Source organism: Mustela nigripes, chromosome 12, assembly GCF_022355385.1.
Source record: "Mustela nigripes isolate SB6536 chromosome 12, MUSNIG.SB6536, whole genome shotgun sequence".
NCBI classification, from domain to species: domain Eukaryota; kingdom Metazoa; phylum Chordata; class Mammalia; order Carnivora; family Mustelidae; genus Mustela; species Mustela nigripes.
Genome location: NC_081568.1, coordinates 22,625,814 through 22,638,356, shown reverse-complemented (window position 1 = coordinate 22,638,356; position 12,543 = coordinate 22,625,814). Strand labels below are relative to the sequence as shown.

The following is a 12,543-nucleotide window of genomic DNA, read 5'->3' as shown; positions in this document are numbered from 1 at the left end:
TGCTTTTATTTTCTGGAAATTAATAGCGTACTTTCTTTCGCAGCAAGAAGTCTATTCATCTGCCTGTTTCTCTCATATTTCCTCTGACCAGAAAAAAACACAGTACAACTGCTGATGAAATACACCAGACACATTATATTTTAAGTATTTTATGCTCTTCCTTGGTTTCACTCCCCTCCTCTGTCTCCTGCCTCTTTGTCACTTTCTCTCTCTTCACAGGATGAGCAGTGCAGGTCACTGTGCATATCCACATGATCCCCCATCTGAAGCCAATACGATAAAGGTCTGGGCTGGAATTTGGTTAAAACATTACTCAATCTGGACGTCTGGGTGCGTCAGTTGGTTAAGCATCTGCCTTTGGCTCAGGTCATGATCCCAGGGTCCTGGGATTGAGTCCTGTATCAGGATCCTTGTTCAGTGAGAAGCCTGCTTCTCCCTCTCCCGCTGCTGCTCCTGCTGCTTGTGCTTGTGTGCTCTTTTTCTGATAAATTAATAAAATCTTTAAAACAAAACAACAAAACATTACTCGGTCCATGGGATTTGGCTTCCCCCAAGGCTGCAAAAGATGGGGGGCTCTGGTGGGTGTGGTCATGGCGGTGACAATTAACTCCTCATGGAGAATCATGGAGTTCCTCCATGAGAGGTAAGGGAAGCGGGAAACAGCCTATTCTCCTTTATTTCCTACCATGGTCAGTTTGGAGGTAGTTTTTGGTATGGCCTCCTGGAAGACATTGCATGATGGAAAGAAATGGATGTACCACAACTCTCTAAAATTCTCTATAGGTTGATGTGAAATCCTGGCTTCTCTTCTTTCTCTACCTGTCTCTGTTTCCCTCACTCTTTCTGCTCTTCAAACAATTCAGCCAAGAAATCATTCATACTTAAGCCTTGTCTTGGCTCAATCTTCAAAGAAAACTGAATATAAGACACAAGGGCAAGGAATCATTTTTTCTCTCTCTCTCTCTCTGAGACAATCCCTCCATGAAATTGTGCTATGGATCATGTTAAGTATTACTTACTCTACTGTGATGGTCAGAGAAAGTTTCTCAGAGGAAGCGACAGGTCATTATCTAAAGCAGGTTATCTAAAGAAGGTTACTCAATAGTATTTAACATGTATGTCAATGTAATGATTTATGATAACCTCAAAACCAGAACAAATTGTCGACACAATTATAATTTGATTTTACTCCTTTAACAATAACAATACTTTTTTTTTCCCACCTAAAAGAATGAGGGGGAATAGTAGAGTACATTTTATACAGTATATAGGAATCATCTATTACACAGGCCATGAAATTAGAATGACTTGGATTCAAATTCTGGATTCTCCAGTGTATGAAATTCTCTAAACCTCAGTTTTAGGTTTGTGATTATGAAAAAATAATATTTAAATAAAATGACTTTGCAAGAGCCAAAGTAAATGAGAAGATATATCAGAATATAGCAAATGGGTAAAAACTACAAGCATAATTTTCTCTCCAATTTCTTACCTGGATAGTAGTTGTCTTCTTACATGATGACAATGAGAATCGTCTCCCATTAGCCATTTTTGGACAGTGGAAATTTTCCCTCCTACATTTATAGGTTTGTTTAATTCATTCATTCGGCAAATATTTTTGATTAACTACTGTACATATGATATGGCAGTAAACTAAATAAATGGAAACTCTTTGTCCTTTTGGAGCTTTTGTTAAAATGGATGCTTTTCTGCTCTTTTAATCTTTTCCAAACCATGGGATTATTTTTCCCTACCATAAAATGTGTTAAATTACTGCCCATAAACAAAACAAAAATACCCCACGTCTCTATTCTTCTCTAACAGTCTAAGATATTTTATTTTAAGTCAAACTTCCATAGCCTGAAAATATTAGTCATTTTTCTGACCTCCATTAACTCCTCAACCTACTGTACAAGAGCTTCTACCCTTCATATTTCTAATAAAACTGTGTTTCCCCTAGTTTACAAATTACCACTTAGTTCCAAAACATAATGAATCCTTTTCAGTTCCTGACTCACTTGACCTCACTGCACTTTTTAATTTGTGGTCCATTAATTTATTCTTGAAAATGGCATCTTTAGTTTCTGTGACACTATTCTCTACAAATTTTTTCTCCATTCCTTTGGGCGTTCAAGTTAAATATTGAATTTCAATTTCTTTGATTTTGTCTATTTTGCTTAAGAGCGTTCCCACTCCAGGTCATCTTATTTTTTCCGTGTACTGCTCCTTCTGGTCCACACAGAGAGGCATCTCTCCCCCATACTCATACCACTTCAGGCATATCTCCAACCCTTCATATCCAGTTTTTGACCATCTTCTCTTTACATGTTCAGTATCTCTAAAATTTGAGGTCCTGTGGACAAGAGCAGATTTTCATAAAGTTAGTACTATAAATTTCCTAGTTCTGAATATATTCTAGGCACTCCAGAAAAGTGATTTTATATAATTTTAAATAAAATGAATAATGAGTGATTTTAATTACTCTCACGGCATATACTTTAATGAGTGATGTTACTCACTCACTCCTGATTGCACACACCTCCTACCATTCTGGTGACTCTCTTGCCTGTGTATCAGAAGACTGTTTCCTAAAGAAGTCTCCTATCATTGCTCACAATGGACCCAAAGTAATTACTATAAAATAAGCTCAAATCTTGATAAAATTTGATAAATCTTGATAAAATTTAATTTTTTACATCTCCTCATTTTTTATAGGATAAAACCTATACTCCTTAACAGGAACACAAATTTCTTCATTTTCTGATCTATGCCTATAACTTATATGTAATTTTGTTTGTTTGTTTGTTTTGTTAATGTGATTCCATTTTGATGCATCTGCCTGCTGAGGCTTAATTCTCCTCAGATAATTCTCTTCAGATAAAAACTTGGTGTTTCTTTGAAGGTATCTTGTTGATGTGATTAAACTCCATAATCACATCATTACAATCCTTTATTCTGGATGATGTAAGTGAGTATGATTCATTTGGTTGAAAGGCTTTACAAGCAGAGTTGAGGCTTCCTTGAAGAAGGAGAAATTCTGCCAAGGACAGCCCTTTCTTCTTTCTTTCTTTCTTTCTTTCTTTCTTTCTTTCAATCTCTCTCTCTCTTTCTTTCTCTCTCTCTCTCTCTCTTTCTTCTTTCTTTCTTTCTTGATTTTATTTATTTATTTGATAGAGAGCACAAGCAGAGGGAGTGGCAGGCAGAGGGAGAGGGAGAAACAGGCTCCCTCTCCAGCAGGGAGCCCAATGCAGGGCTTGACCCCAGGACCCTGGGATCATGACCTAAGCCAAAGCCAGGTGTTTAACCATCTGAGCCACCCAGGAGTGGGGCAGCCCTTTCAACCTACATCCCAAGCTCAAGCATGCCTTTCCTGATGGTATGCCCTGTAGACTTTGACACCTAGCTCCCACAACTGTATAAGCCATTTTTTTTACAGTAAAAATCTTAGTATATATTACCTAGTTATTCTGATTCTTCAGAGAACCTTGACTGAAAAAGATTTTAGTACTGAGAGTAGTTTTAGAGGAATAGAATCTTAACAATAAGTTTTCTGAATTGGCTTTGTGAGACACAAAATTGGTTCTTTAATTTCATTAGATTTAGAGATGCCAGTTACTCTATTTTTAGTGGGGAAGAGAATAATGGTAGCCTATGGCATAATAGGAAAAATATATACATAAAATATCACCATTGGATACTCCAAAATAAACACATACATGATACAAAATCCTGGCTGACCATGTATTTGGTACCATAGAACATTTTTTAATTGATTAATTTATTTGAGAGGGGTGGGGGGCAGGGAAAGAATCTTTAAGAAGACTCCCTGCTAAGCATGGAGCCGGTTGAAGGATTCTATCCCACAACCCTGGGATCATGACCTAAGGTGAAACCGAGTTGGATGCTTAGGTAACTGAGCCACTCAGGCACCCCAAAACATTTTTGTCAAACTAATAATAAATATAACACGTTTGGCTGGTTGCTACTAATTGAAGTGAACAACGTGAAAAAAGGAAATGATCTCAGAGACTCAATTTCCTTGCTCAAGTTCTACATGACTGGCCTAAAAAAATTCTTTATCTCCTCTGTAATAAACCCTGTAATTCTTTAGGCACAGGGCTGAGATTTCTGAAAGTTAGAGTCTAATCTTACAAGTGGCTGAATTACAATACAAATTCTATTTTTGCTTTGCAGGGTGTCTTCTGTTAAAGCAAGGGCACTGATTCAGGAAGAAAGAGATCCTAAAATTATAATTGGGACAAGTGGACAGATCGTGATAAAGCTGGGGACAGTGCGGAAACCTGTGGCAATGGCTGGTTGGTGATGTTGTATCTAGGAAAATGAAAGATGGGTGCTATTCTAAATTCTATATCCAGAAAATAGTCTGTTCTAGAACAGGAGACTAACTCAAATTCCCCAAACAAATTTATACTGATAATCTTTCTGAGCCTCTCCAAAGGGAGCCATGGCCATTATTGGGATGACAGTCATTGGGGAAAGTAAAATTATCAGATCTTTCAGTGATTACTGGATGACAGCTCTGAACCGACGCTAATTCAGAAGACCCAGAACATTAACATGATCCACCAGACAGAGTAAAGGCTTCTAGAAGCCCAATGATAATGGGGTTTTAGCTTAGGTCCCCAAGCCCATTGCATGATTATTTCCTGTTCCAGAACACAGATACTCAGAATGCATGTACTCAGCAACTGGCCAGATCACCACATTGGCTCCCTGACCCAAAGAAAGGATGTTGTGGTAGGAAACCTAGTGGAAGCCCTTAAGACTGTGTCTATATACGACAATAGTTAACTCAAAGCACCCCTGCCTTCTAGGATGGATTGTAGTACACTTAAGACTTGGAAGATGGGAGTGGGGATTATTCCCGCCATATCCTCATTTAACTTGCCTATTTAGTCTGTAAAGAAAAGAAATGGATCTTGAAAAGTGACTGTGGATTATTGTAAACTTACTCAGACTTTCTAATGTGTCTGTCTTACAGATATGATTTTGTTGCTTGAGCAAATTAATACATCTTCATATGATATGTAATAGTTCATGTGGTGACCCCCCCCCCATAAGTAATAGTAATTGCCACAAGATGTAGGGTTTTTTGAAGTGGCAAGGCCAGCGGTACGTGCTGACTGTCTTTCCCTGGAGTTAGACCAACTCTCCAGCCCAACCTAATAATTTAGTTCATGGGGCTCTTGATTACCTTTCCCTTCCATAAGACATCACACTTGTCCAGTTATTGATGGTATTTTGTTGATTGGACTTAGCAGAAAAGTAGTAACTATCTCCATACACATTCATAAGATGTTTTTTGTACAGAAGACGAAAAATATATCCTACTAAAATTCAAGGTCTTTCCACCTCTGTAAAATATATTAGGGCCCAGTGGTATGGACTATGTTGAGACCTCTCTCTTTTAATGCAAAAGAAAAATTGTTGCACTACTAGTGCAGTATCTTTGGATTTTGGAGGCAACATACTCCTCACTTGGATGTTCCATTCTGATCCACTTATTGGATGACCTGAAAAGCTTTTAGCTTTGAGTGGGGCCCCCCAAAAAGAGGAGGCTCTGCAACAGGCTTAGGCTGGCTGGTCTGCAAAATATTTTAGCTACCTGGCCCTATGATATAGCAGATCAAATGATGCTTGCAGTGTCAGTGGTAGGAGTTCTGTGGGGAGCCCATGGCAGGCCCTGGTGGTTTCATCACAATTAAGAAACAGGTTTTAGTTTGCTACTGGGATTTAGCAGAGACTGAAAGTTAAGTTGCTTATTATGAATAGCATGTTGTCTGATGAAACAAGTTATATAAATCATCATGTCCAGCAATACTTCATTATTAAATGGAAGTGCTAGATAATATATAAGGCTCCAGCTGGTCTCAGAGACACAAGTAACTAGGAAATGCAAGTGGAAAAATTACCAGTGTCTCCCACTTCTGCTATATCAACTTATCTCTCCAGACTGTACCTGTGGCTTCATTAGGGATTCCCAGTGGTAGACAAAACTGGATCCTGGTTTACAGGGAGTTCTGAGTTATATGCAGGCACCTTCTACTAGAAGTGGACAGCTAATCACTACAGTTTCTTTATGGAATGTCCCCAGAGGACTCAGGTGATGGGAAATCCTCCTGTGGACAGAGCCACCTGCATAGCCACCTGAGAAATCCCTAATGCCTCATACAAGTTTCCTCATTTGTGAAGAGAATAAAGATAAGAGCCATGGCATGAATCTTTTTGGAAAATTATTTGAGATGATACATAAAGGACATTTAGGACATGTGTTGCATTATAGCCATGTGATATTTTTGCTATTATTATGTATTATTATTTCATAGAGTTCTTGGATTCTTCCTAAAGAGCATACATTAATAGTCAAAAATTTCTAATTTAAGAATTACTTAGATATTGACAAAAGGAGCTTCTAAGTCGTGGCAGAACTGACCTCTCAGATTTCATACCAGGGCCTGCTAAATTGAAACAGTTACCTAAACATTAGCCAATCATATATGATTCATAAAATTGAACAGTATCATTGAATGACATAGTCACTCTTCTATAAATTCACTTAAAAATCAAATATACAGAGTTTAATTGGATTGGATATTTATAATAATAAATGATTCACCAACTTTTTTGTTTTTTTATTCTGTTTTGGGTACACAAAATGTGTTATCTATAGCAGCATAAAGTGTCATCATTATATATAATATAAAAAGAGAACAACAAATATAAAAGATAAGTGCTTGAAGGTTTGAATTAAATCAATAAAAGATAACTTAAAACTGACATCCTTTTAAAATACCATTATGAAACAAGAATTCACAACAGGAGTTAAAAATGTCAAACGCAAAGAATGAATTTCTTTGCTCTTGTCAATGTAACAAAAGGCCTAAAATATTGTTTTGAGTACATTCAATCTTTTCATATTTAAAAATATCTCAATGGTTGAAAAATTACTATTATCCTAATTTAAAAGCATATTACACATATACCCTGTATGCTCTCATATTATGGGCATTTTGCATATCTCCGTAGATTTTGACAGGCATTGTTAATAGTTGAAATTATTTGCTGGGGTGTGAGAAACTTCTAAAAAACTTTTCTCTGAAAGAGGACATGTTCTCTTCTCCTGTGGTTTTAGATTTTCCTGTGTGAGACAGAATTGTTAAAATGGTTTTGCCTATTTTTTAACATGAGAAGTCAAATCTGGAAGCAAAAGCCAGTGTGCTGAAGTTGGCAGAGGGGAAGAATTAGGAAAATCTGTTCCTTGATGATTTTTGAGTTCCTTCATTAATTAAACTTAAAATTGCCTTCTCTCTTAATCTTTTTTAATTGGAACAATACATTTGCCTTATTTTAATACATTTCTAATTATTTCTATTTTCCTGTTAATTGACCCAAAGTATCCTAAATGACACATTCCAGAAGATACCCAAATCCTAATATTCTAACCCATCTCCAAGCTGTTATTATGCTCGTGACATAGAAGACTTGGTCATCCAGAAGCTAAATCCTGAGGACAGAATTGCACCAGTACCTGAGATCTGCACAGAAGATATTTGGGGACCGTGGCTGGCAATCTTACAAGAGTCAGGTAAACAGAAAAAGCAATATTTTTGTGGGGGAGTCCATAATACCAAATTCCATGAAGCTTGCTGGCATTTGGTGGCTAGATTCTTCAGAATTTTGCTTTCAGAAATATACCAGTAGAAACCAATGAGGCAAAGCTGGTAAATATTGCTTATTTAAAAATTATGATGTCTAGGAAGGATGTACAATCATGAGGTGGCTAAGGCTCTGTCAGAAAATGATGTCATAGTTCACCTGATCAGACCAGCATATCTTGGTATCCTATTCATAAATAAAAATATAACCTAATATACATAACTTAATACATGATTAATACAGTTAAATGTATCTTCTATGAGACCACTCAAATGTTGACTATAATAGAGTTTTTATTTCATATATAGTATTTTTGGGTCAATTGTTTATTCAACCTCAAAATTACTGTCACTGTGAATCTCCTTATCAGATACTTGCATATTTGATTTCATTTTGTTAGAATATTGAAATTATTAATTATATATAATATAACCATAAACACATATATGTGTTTAGTATACATAATATATAAATGCATAATATAATTATATATTACAATTATATAATATATAATAACATATAAAATCAATATTTATACATTAACTTCATATTATATGAAGTTCTTAAGTCACTTACTAGTTCTAGCAAATGATTGAGGAAAAGTTTTTCTCTTGTTTCCTCACAGCTAAAAGTACTAAGGAAATCTTTGAAAAACAACTTTAAAGAAAACTATTTTCTTTACCTAAATTCTAGCCAGGGTGGATTATTGTATTTGGTATTCACTATAGCTTTATCAGGCTAGTCTCATGATCATTTTTTTTTTTAAACAATGCTTTTAACATACATTTAAAATGTTCCTTAATTTTCTTTTCAATTCTTTCACTAACTCTGCCAAATCACCTTTCCTCATTTATGTGTTTTATTATATATATTTTCAGCGTCATACTGAATAAGCCAAATAATAATGAACCTGTTTAAGAAAATAAAATGAATAATTAAAGATATCTGCTTAACATTATGGTAGAATTTTCAGTAGAGAGAAAGAAAGAAACAAAAGAAAGGAAGAAAATCACAAAAGGATTCACCTTGAGCTTAAAATTAATTGACCTGGCCTATTACTGTGTTTTGAATTTGTCCCTGTGCTGATTAGAACACTATAGGATATGTTTTAGGCATCTAAACAAAAATTATATTTTTTAAAAAATAGCTAAGGAGAGGTAATAGTATAAAGAAATTTATATGTGATTTTGTTGTTTTCTCTACTGTGAGTAAAGGAGGTTTTCTTACACTTGTGGTATTCAATGATAATGGGTTCTGGATCATGTCAAATAATTTTGTGACATAACCCATCTTTACTGATATGAAACATTACCCTATCTTGTATAGATGCTATCATTTCTGAATGTATTTAAGGTAATTATAGGAAGTCAAAATCATGATGGGTAATGTTTCACAGATTTCACGTATTGTCAATCATTTCAGGTTTAGCTGAATTTAAATTTTACTTGTTGAATTATTTTTTTCTATTTATTACTCACAGCTCAACTTTTTTTATTACACGCCATAAAAAATAAATACACACTTGAAATTAGTATAATTAATGCCATTATATGCCAATTGTAGTTCAATTAAAAAAACTATAATTTTTTGGTATTTGAGACAAGTCAGTTTTTCTGCTGTAGCATTTTACAATACTGAATTAAATTAAAAGTACTTCTTGTAACTTTTCTAAATCTAGAACACAACATAAAACTTTTTTCCTTTCACTATACTTCCATTATTTACTTCACCTTCTTTGAAAGTATAAAGATCGTTTTCTCCACTGAATATTTCCTTTCAAAGTTTATGCTTCTGCTATCTCTAGTACACTGCTTTTCTGATCAACTATGTAAAGTTAACATGTTTCCTCTTTGTAGGTTGATTCATGTCCTTGGTTTACTCATCCTTAAGCACAGACAGCTCTCCCCAAGTTTGCAATCCTCAAATATTAACATGAATAAATTTTTTCTAGTCTCTTCTTCTCATTTACATTGACATTTTGCAAGACCAGACAATAAGTACAAATCCTTCCAACAGGGTTGCAAATAACTGAGACTTTCAAATTTTTTCTTTGAATTCTATATCATGGGAAACATTAAATGTGACATAATAGTTAAATTTTCATGTCTTTAAATTTTGTTCAAATTATTCTGTATAAATTATAGTGTTCATTTACATATGAAGTCATTGCTATTCCCCATCCTCATGTAGTTGAACACTTGTTTTTGTATAGGGGGTGTGTTTCAGAAAAGGGTAGTTAACAAATTTTCATTATTGTCCTATTTTTCTGAAAAATATTTCTTGATGCAAGTAAAAATTTAACTTCTTTAAAATACATTGTGGCCTTGTTGGTAATTTAAAGATAGGACTATATATTTTCTTGTTTTGTGCATATGCAAATATTAAATACTTGTGTGTGTGTGCATGTGTGTGTGTGCATGTGTGTGTGTGTGTTATCTGGTGTAATGGCCGACTAAGAATAGGTTCAATGTAATTTTGGTTATAATGTATATTATACCAACATATTATACAGAAACATAATCCTACTATATTTTTTCTGAAGTCATATCAGAAGTCATTTAAATTTAAATGCTTAATTGTTGTAAGTTCAACATATGATTATAAAAGGGATATATAACTACAGAGAAAATATTTCTTGGGAGGATAATGAAACTTTTACATTTAGAAGAATAACATCTTATTTTGAGAATTTACCCTACTCTGCACAATTATCTGAAAACCTGAAATGTCAAGGTATCAATGGAAATAGAATACTACTACCAATAATTCTATATAATATAAATGTATAATCATACAAATCAATATACCCTGTTTTGTCATTTTAAATTCTGACTTGTACTTTCATTCACTATGTTAAATATGAGACAGACAGAGAAATAAACAGTAAACATAAATAATTTTATCCAATGAATTGTGTTTGTGTTTGATTCATGTAGTAGTAGTATTTGATATTAGTTTGAAAATATCTAATTCCCTAGAGATAAGTATATAGTCTCCAGAAAGAAAAGTTAGCAATATCTACCATTGTGCATGATAATAATTTCTAATTATTCCTTTCAAACGACTTGAATTTTTGTCTAAATAATGAGGTGTGTGAAAAATTATGGAGTTCTCTAGATAAGGAGATGGCCATAGCTGGAATGGAGAATAAGAGTAGATGTTCTAATACAGATTATTTCACTAAGTCTTTCTTCTCTTCTGTATCATAGTGAAACTCAATAAATAATGCATATAAGTTTAAACAACACACACACACACACACACACACACACACATCCACCTAGAAACTGGCTTTCAAAATGTCTCATTGAATCAAACTTCCTCAAATCTTTTTATTTAAGTAATCATAAACTGACCGATTTCTTCTGTTAAACAAAAAATACAGCTTTCAAACTTCATTTCTCTGTTATTTTGAGAGTAATTTGAACATTTTAATTTATTCATTGAGACATGTTTAGAATTTCAAGTGAGTTCAGTAAGTACTACATAGGAAATAATTTATTATTCAGTATCTATGATAATCATAATTGATATGTACAATAATAACCACTTACTTAACTACTGTATTATACTTAAGTCCTATAATGAATTTTGTGTTCTAATTTATTATTATACCTTCCCCGATTGTTAGAAACATACTAGAGCAAAAGAAATTATTCTTTCAATCTATTTTTGTTGGAAACAAATATTTATACAGCACCCACTTATAATTCATCCTTTTTACAAGAGCAAAATGCTTCATTATTATACTAAACTAATGTACTAAGTATTTAAATTATATTGTTCAACAGGTATATTAACATAATACTTTCTGAAGGGTTTCTCTATGTTGTATTTTATTAAAATGTGTACATATGCTCAAAGTATTTTAATGTATTCATTAAAAGTAGTTACATTTTCCTAGCAAATATTTCCCCAAGTTTAATGGTTTCATTTATATGTAAGATTATTTTGTCAATGTACTTGTGGTCTACAGTGAATATTTTTCTTTCCTAGTCTTGTGGTAATATCGTGATTTTTCTTGGAATTCTTCTTCACCTTCCAACAATTATTAAAATTGCCAGTTCTAACTCCTAAATTATCTAGGATACTTCCTTTTCTCCCATTCCTCTACTATTACATTACTCAACGAAATCATTATCTCTTACTTGGACAAGTTTAAAACCCATTTTTCTCCATTCTTGTAATCATCCAATGTTATTGGATAAACTATAACCTTAAACCAAAGCCCTATGTGTTTTCATAGTCAGATTTATCCCTTCTTAGGGGTCAATCTTCTCTCTCATGGATACACATAATAACACAGTATTTCAGAAAAGTGAGTCTATATCCAGTAAGATAGATACGAGTATGTAAGTAAGCATGTCTACTGTATGACTCATTTGGGAATAGAATTCATTTTCTTTATGATAATGTAACCACTCCATACTGACCTCACCAATATAATGATGTATTTATTTTTGGGGGATGATAGAGGGGAAATATATGTCTATGTGTTGGGATTTGGGGAAAGAAAGCTTAGTCTTCAACTTCTGTGGTGGGAAGTCAATAGAAAATGCCTAAAGGATCAATCAAGCACAATCTCTGGAGATATGGAAGTAAATCACAAAAACTCAGCTAACAGATTTGAAAATAGTTACCTGGGGAAGAAAAAATGAAGAAGGGAAATGAAGGCCATTGACTGCGTTTTTTTTTTTTTTCTTAACAACCCTTATAAAACTGGCTGTCTCTTTACAAGGGTGTATAAGTTTGACAAATTTAATAATTGTAATGATTGAAATCACAAGGTGTGGAAAATAACATCACCATCTCTATAAAAACCTTGAGCTATTTATCACTTTCCAGAGCAGATGTGTCATAGGCAAT

General features: G+C 33.9%; 1 pseudogene; it reads right to left on the bottom strand.

Moving 5' to 3' along the window:
- Positions 1–592, bottom strand: part of LOC132027481 (ectonucleoside triphosphate diphosphohydrolase 6-like) — a 39,913-nt pseudogene extending 39,321 nt beyond the window's left edge.
- Positions 593–12,543: the final 11,951 nt, after the last annotated feature.